The 15373-nt window shown below is 46.0% G+C and overlaps 1 protein-coding gene across 10 annotated transcripts in view; it reads right to left on the bottom strand.

Moving 5' to 3' along the window:
- The window catches only part of MYO9A (myosin IXA), a 429988-nt gene that overhangs the window by 386824 nt on the left and 27791 nt on the right, over nt 1-15373 (bottom strand). Inside the window, exon 2 of one of the 10 annotated variants that reach the window (XM_070431061.1) lies at nt 8293-8344. The exons of the other annotated variants lie outside the window; for them this stretch is intronic. The gene's annotated coding sequence lies outside the window, so the exon portion shown is untranslated. The remainder of the gene's footprint in view (nt 1-8292; nt 8345-15373) is intronic. 10 annotated transcript variants of the gene reach the window in all.

The raw sequence follows: 15373 nt of genomic DNA, 5'->3' as shown, positions 1-15373 counted from the left end.
CTAAAATGAATAAAAACATACCCACAGGTGAGGATTTTTAAAAAAGGGCATATCTGACGAAATCACCAATAGTGAAAGAAGAAAAAAAACAAAACAAGGTTAAAAACATGTAAGGGACCCCTAACTGGTTTGGCTCAGTGGATAGAGCATCAGCCTGCGGACTGAAGGGTCCCAGGTTCGATTCCGGTCAAGGGCATGTACCTTAGCTGTGGGCACATCCCCAGTAGAGGGTGTGAAGGAGGCAGCTGATTGATGTTTCTCTCTCATGGATGTTTCTAATTCACTATCCCTCTCCCTTCCTCTCTGTAGAAAATCAATAAAACATATTTTTTAAAAAAACATGTAAGGGAGAAAATCTAATATATATATCCTCCTATCTAATAATAGACAAACGTGGTAATTAACCGTACCTCCGCTACACTTCTCATTGGCTAATCAGGGCGATATGCAAATTAACTGCCAAACAAGATGGCGGCCAACAGCCAGGCAGCTGAAGCGAACAGGAGGCTTGCTTGCTCCAGTGAAGGAGGAAGCCAAGGTTTCCCGCCTGCCGCTGCCGGCCTCTGAGCTTGCAATCTAAGAAACAATGTTGCAAATATAGAAGCTAAACAATTCCCAGAAACCTGCTTTCAGCCTGCCAGGCCTCAGAGCTAGAGTTGCAACAAAGTTTCAATTGTAGAACCCAAACAAACCCCAGAAACCTGCTTTCAGCAGACGAAGTCTCAGAGCTGGAGCTGAGCCTCAGAGCTAAAGCCGGCTCTCAGCTCCAGTGACAGCCATAGAAGGTAAATAAATCCCAGAATAAAAAAAAAAAAAAAAGGAGAGGTTGGGAGCTTCAGTCGCCCGCCAGCCTGAAAACGGCCCTCAGCCCCTCACCCAGACTGGCCAGGCACCCCAGTGGGGACCCCACCCTGAAGGGGGTGTGACCAGCTGCAAACAGCCATCATCCCCTCATCCAGGCTGGCCAGGCACCCAAGCGGGACCCCCACCCTGATCCAGGACACCCTTCAGGGCAAACCAGCCGGCCGCCACCTGTGCACCAGGCCTCTATCCTATATAGTAAAAGGGTAATATGCCTTCCAGCACCGGGATCAGCAGAGCTGCAAGGCCTCCCGGCAGGGGATCAGCGGAGCCTCCCAGCACCGGGATCAGCGGAGCAGCGAGGCCTCACTGCCCAGGTGTCAAGCGGAGCCGCGAGGACTCCCAGCACTGGGATCAGCGGACCCGCAAGGTCTCCTGGCCCATGGAGCTGCGTGACGGGGCAGCGCCCAAACCCCCTGATCGCTCTGGGGCTCTGCGTGTGACAGGGGGCAGGGCCACAACCTCCCTATCCACCCTGCTCTGTTCATGACAGGGGAAGGCGCCCCAAACCCCTGATTGACCCTGCTCTGTGCGTGACAGGGGGGAGCTCCCCAACCCCCTGATCGGCCCTGCTCTGTGGGTGACAGGGGGGAGCTCCCCAACCCCCTGATCAGCCCTGCTCTCTGTGTGACAGGGTACGGAGCCCCAACCCCCCTGATGGGCCCTGCTCTGCGCGTGACGGGGGCAGCGCCCCAACACCCTGATCGGCCGGCTCTGTATGTGACAGGGGTGGCGCCACAACCCCCTGATCTGCCCTGCTCTGTGCATGACAGGGGGTGGCACCACAACCTCCCCGTCGACTCTGCCTTGAGTGTGACAGGGGGCGGCGCCCCAACCCCCCAATCGACCCTACCCTGAGCGTGACTGGGGTGGCATCGCAACCTCCCGATCCACCCTGCTCTGTGCATGACAGGGGCAGCGTCCCAACTCCCCAATCGAACCAGCTCTGGGCCCGACCAGGGTCTGCGGGGCAGGCACCTAGGGATTGGGCCTACCCTCTGCCACCCGGGAGGGGGCCTAAGTGAGGCTGAGGGACACACCCCCGCTGCCAGTGCACAAATTTTTGTGCACCGGGCCTCTAGTATATATATATATATATACACTAGAGGCCCGGTGCACAAAAATTTGTGCACTCGGGGGGGAAGGGGGGGATCCCTCAGCCCGGCCTGTGCCCTCTCGCAGTCTGGGACCCCTCAGGAGATAACGACCTGCTGGCTTAGGCCTGCTCCTGGGTGGCAGAGGGCAGGCCCAATCCCTAGGTGCAGCCCCTGGTCGGGCTCAGAGCAGGGCTGATTGGGGAGTTGGGGCGCCGCCCCCTGTCATGCACAGAGCAGGGCGGATTGGGAGGTTGTGATGCCACCCTCAGTCACGCTCAGGGTAGGGCTGATTGGGGGGTTGGGGCACCGCCCCGTATCACACTCAAGGCAGGGTCAATGGGGAGGTTGCGGCACCACCCCCTGTGATGCACAGAGCAGGGCCAATCAGGGGGTTGGGGCGCTGCCCCCTGTCACTCACAGAGCAGGGCCAATCAGGGGGTTGGGGCACTGCCCCCCCCCCCCCGTCACGCACAGAGCAGGGCCCATCAGGGGGTTGGGGAGCTCCCCCGTCAAGCACAGAGTAGGGCCGATAGGGGAATTAGGGCACTGCCACCTGTCACACACAGAGCAGGGCGGATCAGGGGGTTGGGGCGCCACCACTGTCACACTCAGGGCAGGGCCGATGAGGAGGTTATGGCTCTACCCTGTCACAGACAGAGCAGGGCCAGTGGAGGGGGGGAGGGGGTTGGGGCGCCACCCCCTGTCACACACAGAGCAGGGCCGATCAGGGGGTTGGGATGCCACACCCTGTCACACACAGAGCCGCAGGGCGATCAGGGGGTTTGGGCGCTGCCCCGTCACGCTGATCCAGTGCCAGGAGGCCTAGCGGCTCCGCTGATCCCGGTGCTGGGAGGCATATTACCCTTTTACTATATAGGATAGAGGCCTGGGGGCTGGCTGGTTTGCCCTGAAGGGTGTCCTGGATCAGGGTGGGGGTCCCCACTGGGGTGCCTGGCCAGGCTGGGTGAGGGGATGATGGCTGCTTTCAGGCTGGCGGTTTTGACTGAAGCTCCCAACCACTCCTTTTTTTCTTTTTTTTTTTTCTTCTGGGCCAGCTTTAGCTCTGGCTCTAGCTCTGAGGCTTCCGCTGCTGGTTTGTTTGCTGTTCTATAATCGAAACAATGTATAACTTCAGCTCTGAGATCCCAGCCAGCTATATTTGTTACAAAGTTTCAAACTGCCAGCTCAGAGGCCTGCAAGTCAGGCGGGGAACGTTGGAGTCTGCAGTCACCGGAGCAAGCAAACCTCATGTTCGCTTCCAGCTACCTGGCTGCCGGCCGCCATCTTGGCTGACAGTTAATTTGCATAAGGATATGTTGATTAGCCAATGGGAAGGGTAGCGGTCGTACGCTAATTACCATTTTTCTCTTTTATTAGTGTAGATATGCAAATCAGAGATCCAGAAAAAGAAAAAAATAGCACTGAAACCATAATATCATTTCCTTTTAAAACAAACAGATATCAGTAACAAAAAGATAACTAGGAATAACAAATGGTATATTTCACACCAATATATATCCCATTCTATACACTTCCACTAGAGGCCCGGTGCACAAAATTCGTGCACTCGGAATTGGGGGCTGGAGGGAGTCCCTCAGCCTGACCTGCGCCCTCTTGCAGTCCAGAAGCCCTCAGGGGATGTCTGAGTGCTGCAGAGGAGGGAGAAGCTCCGTCACCGTCATTGCACTAGCCAGCCATGAGCCTGGCTCAGTGCTTCTGGCTGAGCAGGGCTCCCCCTGTGGGAGTGCACTGACCACCAGGGGGCAGCTCCTGCATTGAGCGTCTGCACCCTGGCGGTCAGTGCACTTCATAGCGACCGGTAGTTCTGCCATTCAGTCAATTTGCATATTGGCCTTTTATTATATAGAACTAGTTTATTATATAGAACTAGAGGCCCGGTGCACAAAAATTTGTGCACTCGGGGGTTTCCTCAGCCCGGCCTGTGCCTTCTCACAGTCTGGGACCCCTCGGGGGATGTCCACCTGCTGCCTTAGGCCTGCTCCCTGGGGGAACAGGCCTAAGCTGGCAGTCAGACATCCCTCTGGCAGCCCGGGAGCTCTCGGGGGATGACCACTTGAAAGCGGGGAGCAGGCCTAAGCTGCAGTCGGACATCCTTAGCGCTGCTGAGGAGGTGGGAGAGGCTCCCGCCACTACCGCTGTGCTGGCAGCCGTCAGCCTGGCTTGTGGCTGAGCAGAGCTCCCCCTGTGGGAGCATACTGACCACCAGGGAACAGCTACTGCATTGATCGTCTTCCCCCTGATGGTCAGTGTGTGTCATAGTGACCAGTCATTCCCAGTCTTTCTGCTGTTAGGGTCAATTTGCATATTACCCTTTTATTATTATTAGGGTCCCCACTGGGGGGCTGGCTGTTTTGCCCTGAAGGGTGTCCCGGATCAGGGTGGGGGTCCTGCTGGGGTGCCTGGCCAGCCTGGGTGAGGGGTTGAGGGGCGTTTTCAGGCTGGCCACACCCCCTCCAGGGTGGGGGTCCCCACTGGGGTGCTTGGCCAGCCTGGGTGAGGGGCTGATGGCTGTTGGGAGGCTGGCCAAGCCCCCCAGTGGGGACCCTCACCCCATGGAGGTGTGGCCAGCCTAGGTGAGGGGCTGAGGGCTGTTTTCAGGCTGGTCACACCCCTTTCAGGGTGGGGGTCCCTCCTGGGGTGCCTGCCCAGCCTGGGTGAGGGGTTGAGGGCCATTTGCAGACTGGCCACATCCCCTTCAGGGTTAGGGTCCCCACTGGGGTGCCTGGCAAGCCTGGGTGAGGGGCTGATGGCTGTTTGCAGGCTGGCCAAGCCCCCCAGCAGGGACCTTCACCCCATGGAGGTGTGTCCAGCCTGGGTTAGGGGCTGAGGGACGTTTTCAGGCTGGCCACAGACCCTTCAGGGTGGGAGAGTCCCGCTGGGGTGCCTGGCCAGCCTGGGTGAGGGGCTGATGGCAGTTTTCAGGCTGGCCACACCCCGCAGCGACCCAAGCTCCCAGCCTCTCCTTTTATTCTTTTTCTTTTTTTCTGGGATTTATTTATCTTCTATAATTGAAACTTTGTAGCCTTGAGTGGAGTCCAGGGCAGGCGGGAAGCTTGGCTTCCTCCATCACCAGGAGCAACCCAAGTCTCCTGTTCGCTCCAGCTCTGTGGCTGCCACCATCCTAGTTTGGTTAATTTGCATACTCACTCCTGCTTGGCTGGTGGGCGTGGCTTGTGGGCATGGCTTGGGCGTAGCAGAGGGATGGTTAATTTGCATTTTTCTCTTATTATATAGGATAATATAATGTTGATACTTTCCCCTAAGTTCTCTCCCCCTTGAACTTGGGTGGACCTTTCCAACTGTCTAGACCTGTGACTTTCAACCATTTTCATCTCATGGCACACAAACTAATTACTAAAATTCTGCAGCACACTGAAAAATCTATTTTTTGTCAATCTGACAAAAAAAAAAAATAGGAATAACTTTGATTCAGTCACACCGGACAGCTATTGTTGTGTTGGCTGCTGTCATCTTTTTATTTGACAGTCTAAGGGAAAGAGGTCAGTGCCACTGATTAAATAGCCAAGTAGTCCATGTTTTAACCCTTCGTATGACATAAGCATCTATAAATGCTTTAAAATCATTTTTTCATGAAAATCTTCAACTAAAAATATTCAAAAACACCCAAATTGTGAGTAATATATTTATTTTTATAATATTCATTGCAAATTGATATTTTAAATTAAATTCAAAATATTATGGTGTATGGGACTGGCTTCCGTTTTGGACGCATGGCAGTTAACTGGTTAAAAATTCTCGCGGCACCAGTTGAAAATGATTCCACAAAATACCACGTGCGGGCACACATGTACAGTGCGATTGAAACTTCGTGGCCCATGCGCAGAAGTCGGTATTTTGTGGAAGCGCCGGTGTTTTGTGGAAGAGCCACACTCAAAGGGCCAAAGAGTCTTATGTGGCTCGCAAGCCGCGGTTTGCCGAGCCGCAGTTTGCCGACCACTGCTCTAGACCAGTGGTTCTCAACCTTCTGGCCCTTTAAATACAGTTCCTCATGTTGTAACCCAACCATAAAATTATTTTCGTTGCTACTTCATAACTGTAATGTTGCTACTGTTATGAATCGTAATGTAAATATCTGATATGCAGGATGGTCTTAGGCGACCCCTGTGAAAGGGTCGTTCGACCACCAAAGGGGTCGCGACCCACAGGTTGAGAACTGCTGGTCTAGACCAAAAGAATCTAAGTGAGGCTGTTAGTATTGTAACTAGCTAGTTATTAATATTAATGGCAGAAAGCAAAGGGAAGGCCAGACATTATAAGCATGGCATCTCGGCAGCTTCACCAGGAAGCTGCAACTTTATATAACCTAGGGAACCACCAGTAAATTCCCTGCAAATCACTTGGGGAAGGGGTCCAACAAAAGGGAAATGGACACATGTGCAGTGAAGTCAGGGTGATGTGGGAAAGGTGCGTGTCAGTCTAACCTAGAAACAAAGATCACTGGCTAGGAGGGTGGACCCCAATGCAAGCCCACGAAAATTTGGGAATACATAATCCCCAAAGGAATTCTCACTCTCTTGTTCCTTTTACTCCTCTCTTGCTTCCATGCACTCACTGTGTGCCTCCATAGTCATAAGGACCTCACACACAATGGACTGCAATTGGGAACACAAGCTAACCTAGCCAGATGCTGGACTGGACTGTGCAAATATGGAGCAGAAACTTTGGGCACTGGCTTTGATCTTAGCTCTACTGAAGACAAAATGGGACTTTTCCCAAGGTGGGATGGAAGGAGACAGGACCTTAGAAATACAAAGGTTTAATTCCACAGAAATAAATCTTTCCACAACACCTCATCCTCCCATGGGACCCACAGGAAATTCTTATTCCCACAGCACCCCAAGAGCCCCACTTCCACCAGTAATAGGTGGGGACATGCAGAGCACCCCACTGATAACAAGGCTAGTTCATAAACAGTAAACAGCAGTATGGCTTCTACCTGTCACTTTCTCCCTAAGGAATTCCAATGGTCATACCGTAACAGCACTTTAAAAGCCCCATGGAAAAATCCACATACAAAGGAACTGAAGCAGAACTGCCAAGCTGAACCACTCCTGAATTCCTAACCCACAAAAACTGTAAACAATAATGAGCCACTAAGTTTTGGAGTTAACTTTTTATGCCACAATAGATAACAAACATACTAGAAAATGCTCACATAGGTAGTAAATTTAAAAATATAGTTCCAAATAATCCACGTGACAAATAAGTACACAGAAAATATTTTGAACTAAACTATAACAAAAATACTACATTTCAAAACTTGTGAAATGCAACTAAAGCAATACTTTATAGCACCGGTTGCCAATCTTTCAGACCTCACAGACCACCAGTGATCCACAGACCACTGGTTGGCGACCGCTGCTTTATAGTAAAATTTCTAACCCCAAATAGGTATAATAGATATAATAGGTACTTCTATCTATTCAATAAGATAGAAATCGAATAGCAAAATAAACTTTGGACAAGTAAAAGGAAATAAAAGAAATAATGAGAATCAAAACGAAAATATACACTAGGGCCAAAAGCCAGAAGTTTTGAAAAAACTATAAATTGGCAAATATCTGTCAAGATGACAAGTGAAAAATAGTATTATTAGGGGAAAATGAAAAAGGGGACAAAACTACCAATGCTGCAAATATTAAGTATTTAAGAGAATTTTTTAATTTAGATGAAATTGAAAAAACCCTAATAAATACTATATAATTTAGTAAAACTTACTCAAGAAGATACAGAAAACCTGAGTGGTCCTATTTATTATTTTTTTAATCATCTGAGGATATGTTTTACTGATTTTTTTTTTTTTAGAGAGAGAGGAGGGGGAGAAAGAAACAGAGAGGAAGTAGGAGAGAGAAACAGCGATGTGAGAGAGATACATTGATCACTTGCCTTCAGTATGTGCCCAACTGGGGGATCAAATCTGCAACCTAGGTGTATGTGCCATGACCAGGAATCTAACCTGCAACCTTTTAGTGTATAGGATAATGCTCCAAACAACTGAGCTACCTGGCCAGGACCTGAATGGTCCCATTTATAAAAACAAACAAACAAACTTAATGACTTCAATAAAAAAAAATCTCGCCCTAACCGGTTTGGCTCAACTTCAATAGTAATCATGGAAATGCAAATTAAAATAATAGATTCCTACCATTAGACTGGCAACAATTAGAGTATGACAATATCAAGTATTGAGAAAGTACAGCAATGGGAGCTGTCATACATTACATTGGTGAAAGTGTAAATTGAAATAATTTTGAAAAACACTTTGCTATTATCAGATTTATTATGTGCATACCTTGCAACCCAGCAATTCCATTCCTAGGAATCCTAGGGAAATATCTGCATACCTGCAAACATGAAAGAGATACAAGAGCACTCACCACCGAATTTTTTGTGTAACAGCAAAAAACTAAAATCAATTCACAAAACTAGAATGAGTAGCCCTGCCAGCGTGGCTCAGTGGTTGAGCATCAACCTAAGAACCAGGAAGTCATGGTTTGATTCCCAATCAAGGCACATGCCTGGATTGTGGCTCGATTACCTGTTGGGGGGGTGTGCAGGAAGCAGCCGATTGATGACTCTCTCTCATCATTGATATTCTCTCTCTCTCTCCCTCTCCTTTCTTCTCTCTAAAATCAATAAAAACATATATTTTTTTTAAATGCTAGAATGAGTAACCTGGCCCTGCATGGCTCAGTAGTTGAACATTAACCTATGAATCAAGAGATAACAGTTAGATTCCTGGTCAGGGCACATGCCAGGGTTGCACGCTGGATCCCCAGTAAGGGGAGTGCAGGAGGCAGCCTATCAATGATTCCTCATCACTGATGTTTCTGTCTCTCTCTCCTTCTCCCTTCCTTTCTGAAATCAATAACAATACTTTTTTTTTTGCGCTAGCCGGTTTGGCTCAGTGAGTAGAGCGTCGGCCTGTGGACTGAAGGGTCCCGGGTTCAATTCTGGCCAAGGGCACATGCCTGGGTTGCAGGCTTGATCCCCAGTGTGGGGCGTGCAGGAGGCAGCCAATCAATGATTCTCTCTCATCATTGATGTTTCTATCTCTCTCTCCCTCTCCCTTCCTCTCTGAAATCAATAAAGATATATATTTTTAAAAAAACATATTTTTTAAAAACCAGAATGAGGAAATTGTATTATAATCACACAATGAAATACCTTTTACCACAATGAAATCTAATGAACTATTATGGCTAACTATAACCTGGAAATAATTTCATAAATGCTGAACTAAATTTTTAAAATCACATAAAATACTCATATAAAGTTCAAAAGCAAGGAAAACAAAATTATATAGTTTCAAAATATATAACCTTGAATTTTAAATTATGAAGCAAAGAAAATGATAGTCAGAAAGGTCAGGATAATAGCAACCTTTACAGAAGGGGATATACTGACAAGGGCAAAGGGAGGGTGAGATAAGGGGGAGACATCCCCTGAGGGCTCCCAGTCTGTGAGAGGGGGCAGGCTGGGCTGAGGGACGCCCCCCCCCGCACAAATTTCATGCACCGGGCCCCTAGTACAACAAATAAAAATCTGAGACCATAAAAACTCTCATTTGTCACCATTGTAGGTAATTATTAGACCAACTCCTCACTCTGAAAATTAGATGTGAAAGAATTAAGCATTTATTTATTCTGTCCTTTTTAAAGAAACTGTATAGTTCACTCCCAGTTTATTAAGGTTATAAAGCTCTTGTTAACTAAAAAAATGACAGCTAATAAATGTAACTGAATTACAGAATTAGAAAAATCACCGTTTTTCAAACTTCAGATAACTGATTTGCCAATGACTCAAAGGATGCTAAAATTATTTGGTAAAAATACTGAAGAATGGAATGGTACCAAAGTATGGTAACAAAGTATCACCCCCACAGATTACTGAACTTAATGATCACAGGAGGAAAAAGATATGCTTTTACAATGCAAAGATATAACAAACACCACCATAAATCTCAAAAACTGAGATCACTAATTGTGACATTATATTCCTCCCAAGTTATGTAACATTAAATATAACATCAATTATTAAGTATTTTTAACAAAACTTTTTAACATGGATCTAATCAAGCCTTTAAAATATAACTTCCAGTGTACAGGATATACAGGGAACAAAGGAACAAGTAAAAAACACAAAGAAACAATCAGATAATCTTAAGACATAAGCCACTGTACAAGATCTGGCCTTTTGAGAGAAATTTCAGTATCATAAGAAAAGGGAGTGGAGAAAGGAATTTTTGCTAGATTAAAAGAGACTAAAGAGACAATCACATGCAATGCAAAATCTTGATTGAATTCTGGTTTTAAAAATATCATTTTATGGAACAATTGGGAATATTTAAACGTAGAGTAAATAAAATGTTATTAGGAAATTATTGTTATTTTTCTTAGGAATTGGTAATGGCATTGTGATAAGAACACCTACTTTCTTAAGCAATATACTAGTATGCTGAAGTATTTTGATGTAAACGTCACAATATTCAAAACTTTCAAAAAGGTTCATGGGGGACTGGGTGAAAAAAGTAAAGGGATTTTTTTTTTTAAGTTCAGTGAGAGTATATCACACACATATACATAGAGACCTATAAAGATAGGGATGGCATATTAACTTCTGAATCTGGGTGGCAAATTTCTTTGTTCTATTCTTTCAACTTTTCAATATTTTGTTTTTTATTATAAAAAAGCAGAGTTGGCAGGAAGATAATTAGAAGAGTTGCAAAAGCATGTCAAAAAAGAACTATGAGCTAAAAATCATTTATAAACACATATCCACAGTCACCTGAAAACCTTTCACCCTTACATTAAAAAAAAAAAAAAATCTAGATAGAAACCAAGATGGCGGCATAGGTTAACGCCGGAGTTTGCTGCCTCGAACAACCACTTCAAAAATACAACTAAAAGACAGAACGGACATCATCCAGAACCACAGGAAGGCTGGCTGAGTGGAAGTTCTACAACTAGGAGGAAAGAGAATAGCATACCGAGACTCAGAGGAGGCGCAGTGCTGAAGTCAAATACTAAGGTGCGGAGTGCATGTGGAGCGGGCTGGCGGCGGAGGGCGCGGTTGTTGTTTTCAATAGGGAGGGAGTTTCAGACTCTGAGCTCCAGATCCGGGCGAGTCTCTAGGGACCCAGACTCAAACGGGAGAAGCGGGACTGTCTGGCTTCGGTCGGAACTCGAAGGCAGCTTTCTCTCCGAGGTTTGCAGCAGTTGCTGGGACTCTGAGAAGCAGAGCCCCTGGGGACAGAACTGAGAGCAGCCATAACTGCTCACTCCGCCCGCCCTGTAGATCCCCGGGGACCCGCCCCGCCCAAGCCCTGCACAGAGGCATTTGCCAGATAGCCTTAGGCAAATGCTAGATTAGCACCACCCTAGAGATCCAGCACAGAAGCTCTCCCACTGCAGACACAGCTGACTCTCATAGCCAGTTAGCCTGGAGGTCAAGTCACCCCCAGTATTGCCGACAACAATCAAGGCTTAACTACAACAAGACTGCACACAAAGACCACAAGGGGGTGCACCGAGAAAGCATAAAAAATGCGGAGACAAAGAAACATGACAGAAATGGAGGATATAGAGCTAAAAAACGCACTTTTAAGGTCTTTCAATAATTTTCTACAAACTGCCGATAAGCTTGATGAGATCTACAAGAAATCTAATGAGACCCTCAATGTTGTGATAAAGAATCAACTAGAAATTAAGCATACACTGACTGAAATAAAGAATATTATACAGACACCCTACAGCAGACCAGAGGAGTGCAAGAATCAAGTCAAAGATTTGAAATGCAAAGAAGCAAAAAACACCCAACCGGAAAAGCAAAATGAAAAAAGAATCCAAAAATACGAAGATAGTGTAAGGAGCCTCTGGGACAGCTTCAAGCATACCAACATCAGAATTATAGGGGTGCCAGAAGATGAGAGACAGCAAGATATTGAAAACCTATTTGAAGAAATAATGACAGAAAACTTCCCCTACCTGGTGAAAGAAATAGACTTACAGGTTCAGGAAGCGCAGAGAACCCCAAACAAAAGGAATCCAAAAAAGACCACACCAAGACACATCATAATTAAAATGCCAAGAGCAAAAGACAAAGAGAGAATCTTAAAAGCAGCAAGAGAAAGAAACTCAGTTACCTACAAGGGAATACCCATACGACTGTCAGCTGATTTCTCAACAGAAACTTTGCAGGCCAGAAGGGAATGGCAAGAAATATTCAAAGTGATGAATACCAAGAACCTACAACCAAGATTACTTTATCCAGCAAAGCTATCATTCAGAATTGAAGGTCAGAGAAAGAGCTTCAGAGATAAGGAAAAGCTAAAGGACTTCATCACCACTAAACCAGTATTATACGAAATGCTGAACGGTATCCTTTAAGAAGAGGAAGAAGAAAAAGGTAAAGATACAAATTATGAACAACAAACATGCATCTATCAACAAGTGAATCTAAGAATCAAGTGAATAAATAATCTGATGTACAGAATGAACTGGTGATTATAATAGAATCAGGAGCATAGAAAGGGAATGGACTGACTATTCTTGGGGGGGAAAGGGGAATGGGAGATGCGGGAAGAGACTGGCCAAAAATCGTGCACCTATGGATGAGGACAGTGGGTGGGGAGTGAGGGCGGTGGGTGGGGGGGAACTGGGAGGAGGGGAGTTATGGGGGAAAAAAAAGAGGAACAAATGTAATCTGAACAATAAAGATTTAATTTAAAAAAATTATAAAAGTAGCCCCAGCCGGGTGGCTCGGTTGATGGCTTTGTTGGTTGGAACATTGTCCTCTACACCAAACGGTTGTGGGTTCAATCCTCAGTCGGGACATGTATGGGAGGCAACTGATTGATGTTTCTCTCACATTTATGTTTTTCTCTCCAAAAATCAATAAACATAACCTCAGGTGAGGATTTTTTTAAGTTAAAAAAAAAATCCAGATTACTCAGCCCACTATCTTCTGCTCAATATAAGTAAACAGATTTCAAACAAATACTTGACCCTCTACAAACAGCAATAGCACTACAATCTATCAATGATTTAAGGAATATTTGTCATTGGCAAACAGAACATTTTGTTGATATCTCATACTGAATCGAAATATATTCTAACATCCATTAATTTTATATGCTGACATTAAGAAAAGCATTTCTTTTAAATTTTTTGAATTGAAAAATGTGATTATACTTGAAAGAGAGCTAGCTGGCAGATGATCCTTCCAAGATTTACTTCTATTAGCAACAAACTTTGGTTAGCCATTTATTCTAATGTCACACAATGAAATTCGTTAAATCCTTGATCTCATACTTAAACATAAAAAATAGATATATTCAAGGGGGAAAAGAAAGACTTATCGAATATCAACTATGTGCATCGTGCTTTAAAAGTGTTGAATTTTATTTTATTTTTTTAATATATTTTATTGATTTCTTACAGAGAGGAAGAGAGAGATAGAGAGTTAGAAACATAGATGAGAGAGAAACATCAATCAGCTGCCTCCTGCACATCTCCCACTGGGGATGTGCCTGCAACCCAGGCACATGCCCCTGACCGGAATCGAACCCGGGACCCTTCAGTCCACAGGCCGACGCTCTATCCACTGAGCCAAACCGGTTTCGGCAAAAGTGTTTAATTTTAATGGTTATCTTGTGAGGTAAATATTCTCATTTGAGAAATCAACATTTTTTTTTTTTAATTATATTTTATTGATTTTTTACAGAGAGGAAGGGAGAGGGATAGAGAGTTAGAAACATTGATGAGAGAGAAACATCGATCAGCTGCCTCCTGCACACCCCCTACTGGGGATGTGTCTGCAACCAAGGTACATGCCCTTGGCCGGAATCAAACCTGGGACCTTTCAGTCCGCAGGCCGACGCTCTATCCACTGAGCCAAACCGGTTAGGGCAGAAATCAACATTCTTAACCATCAGAAATGTTAAGTGACTTGCCCACAAATGACAGCTCATAAGTATTAAGGATGGAAATTGAATGAGGTCTATTGGAAATGTAGGTTTGAAAGTCCATATGCTTTTCAATTAATTGGCCTTAGTGGTTTTAATATTTACAGACAGAAAAGCCCATCTAAGGAAAAAGTATATTTAAAAGAATACCTTCATATCCAAGAGCTATATAATCTTAAGGGAATAGAGTCGATAATATTGTGATAACTATGTATGGTGCCAACTGAGAACTGGAAATATCAGGTGGGAACACTTTGTAAAGTATATGACTGTCTAACCACTATGCTGTAAACCTGAAACCAATATAAGATAATACTGAAAGTAGATGACAACCAAGATGGTGGCATAGGTAAAACCTGAACTTGCTGCTGCACAAAACCACATTAAAACTACAACTAAAAGACAAAACGAATACCATCCAGAACCACAAGAAGGCTGGCTGAGTGGAAATTCTACAACTAGAAGGAAAGAGAAAAGCACATTGAGTCCGGTAGGAGGTGCAGAGGTATGGAAGTGTGGCGGTACGGAGACGCGTGCTAAAGGAGCTGGCATCTGGGTACGCTGTTGTCTTTTTCAATCAGGAGGGAGAAACAAGCTCCCGACTGCTCTGAACTCCAGTTCCAGGTGAGAATTTGGGGACTCAGACTCATACGGAGAGAAACTAGAGTGACTGACATCAGGCCAGAATGTAAGGGTGGCTTTTTCACAGAGGTGCTTGTAGCGTTCCCTGTTCCTGCACGGGGCGCAGGACACAGACCCCAGGACCACTTCAAGGCAGAGCAGATTGGCAGCCATTGCAGTTTGCTCAGCCTTGGTGATTCACTGAGACGCCGCCCCACCCATTTTACAACTCCACCCAAGCTGTGTGCAGAGACTTTTGCATATGAATGGCCTAGCCTTTCTCCACCTAAAAACCTGTCAAACTGTTGCTGGGTCAGAGAACCCCAGAGTTTCCAAAAGAAGGCCTAAGGCTCGTCAGCAGCCTGCATTACTTCACAGCTGCACCTCATCTGGGCACCTCCAAACCCCAAACAAAGAGGAGGAATCTGCAGATCTCTCTGTAGCTCCTGCTGGGTGGCCTCAGGCAGTGGCTGACTTTGCACATCCTTGGAGATTCAAGAGCCAGTCTACCCAGGGGTCAGAGTGACACCATCCAGATTACGACTCTTCACATCCATAAGAGACACACTCAGGGGGCAGACTCAGTGAGTGCCAAAGCCCCACTGAAGCAAGTCCCGCCCCATAAGGGTGTCTCCTGCACAGAAGTTCTCCCATTGTAGACACAACTGGTCCTCACAGCCAAGTGACCTGGAAGTCAATTCCTCCCAGTGATATCAACACCAATCAAGGCTTAACTAAAACAAGACTGTGCACACAGCCCACAAAGGGGTGCACCAGGAGGCTGAGC

This window comes from Myotis yumanensis, unplaced genomic scaffold, assembly GCF_028538775.1.
Source record: "Myotis yumanensis isolate MYYU_CA2020_CCGP unplaced genomic scaffold, mMyoYum1.0.hap1 SCAF_1, whole genome shotgun sequence".
Classification (NCBI taxonomy): domain Eukaryota; kingdom Metazoa; phylum Chordata; class Mammalia; order Chiroptera; family Vespertilionidae; genus Myotis; species Myotis yumanensis.
This window is presented reverse-complemented; position numbering and strand designations above follow the sequence as displayed.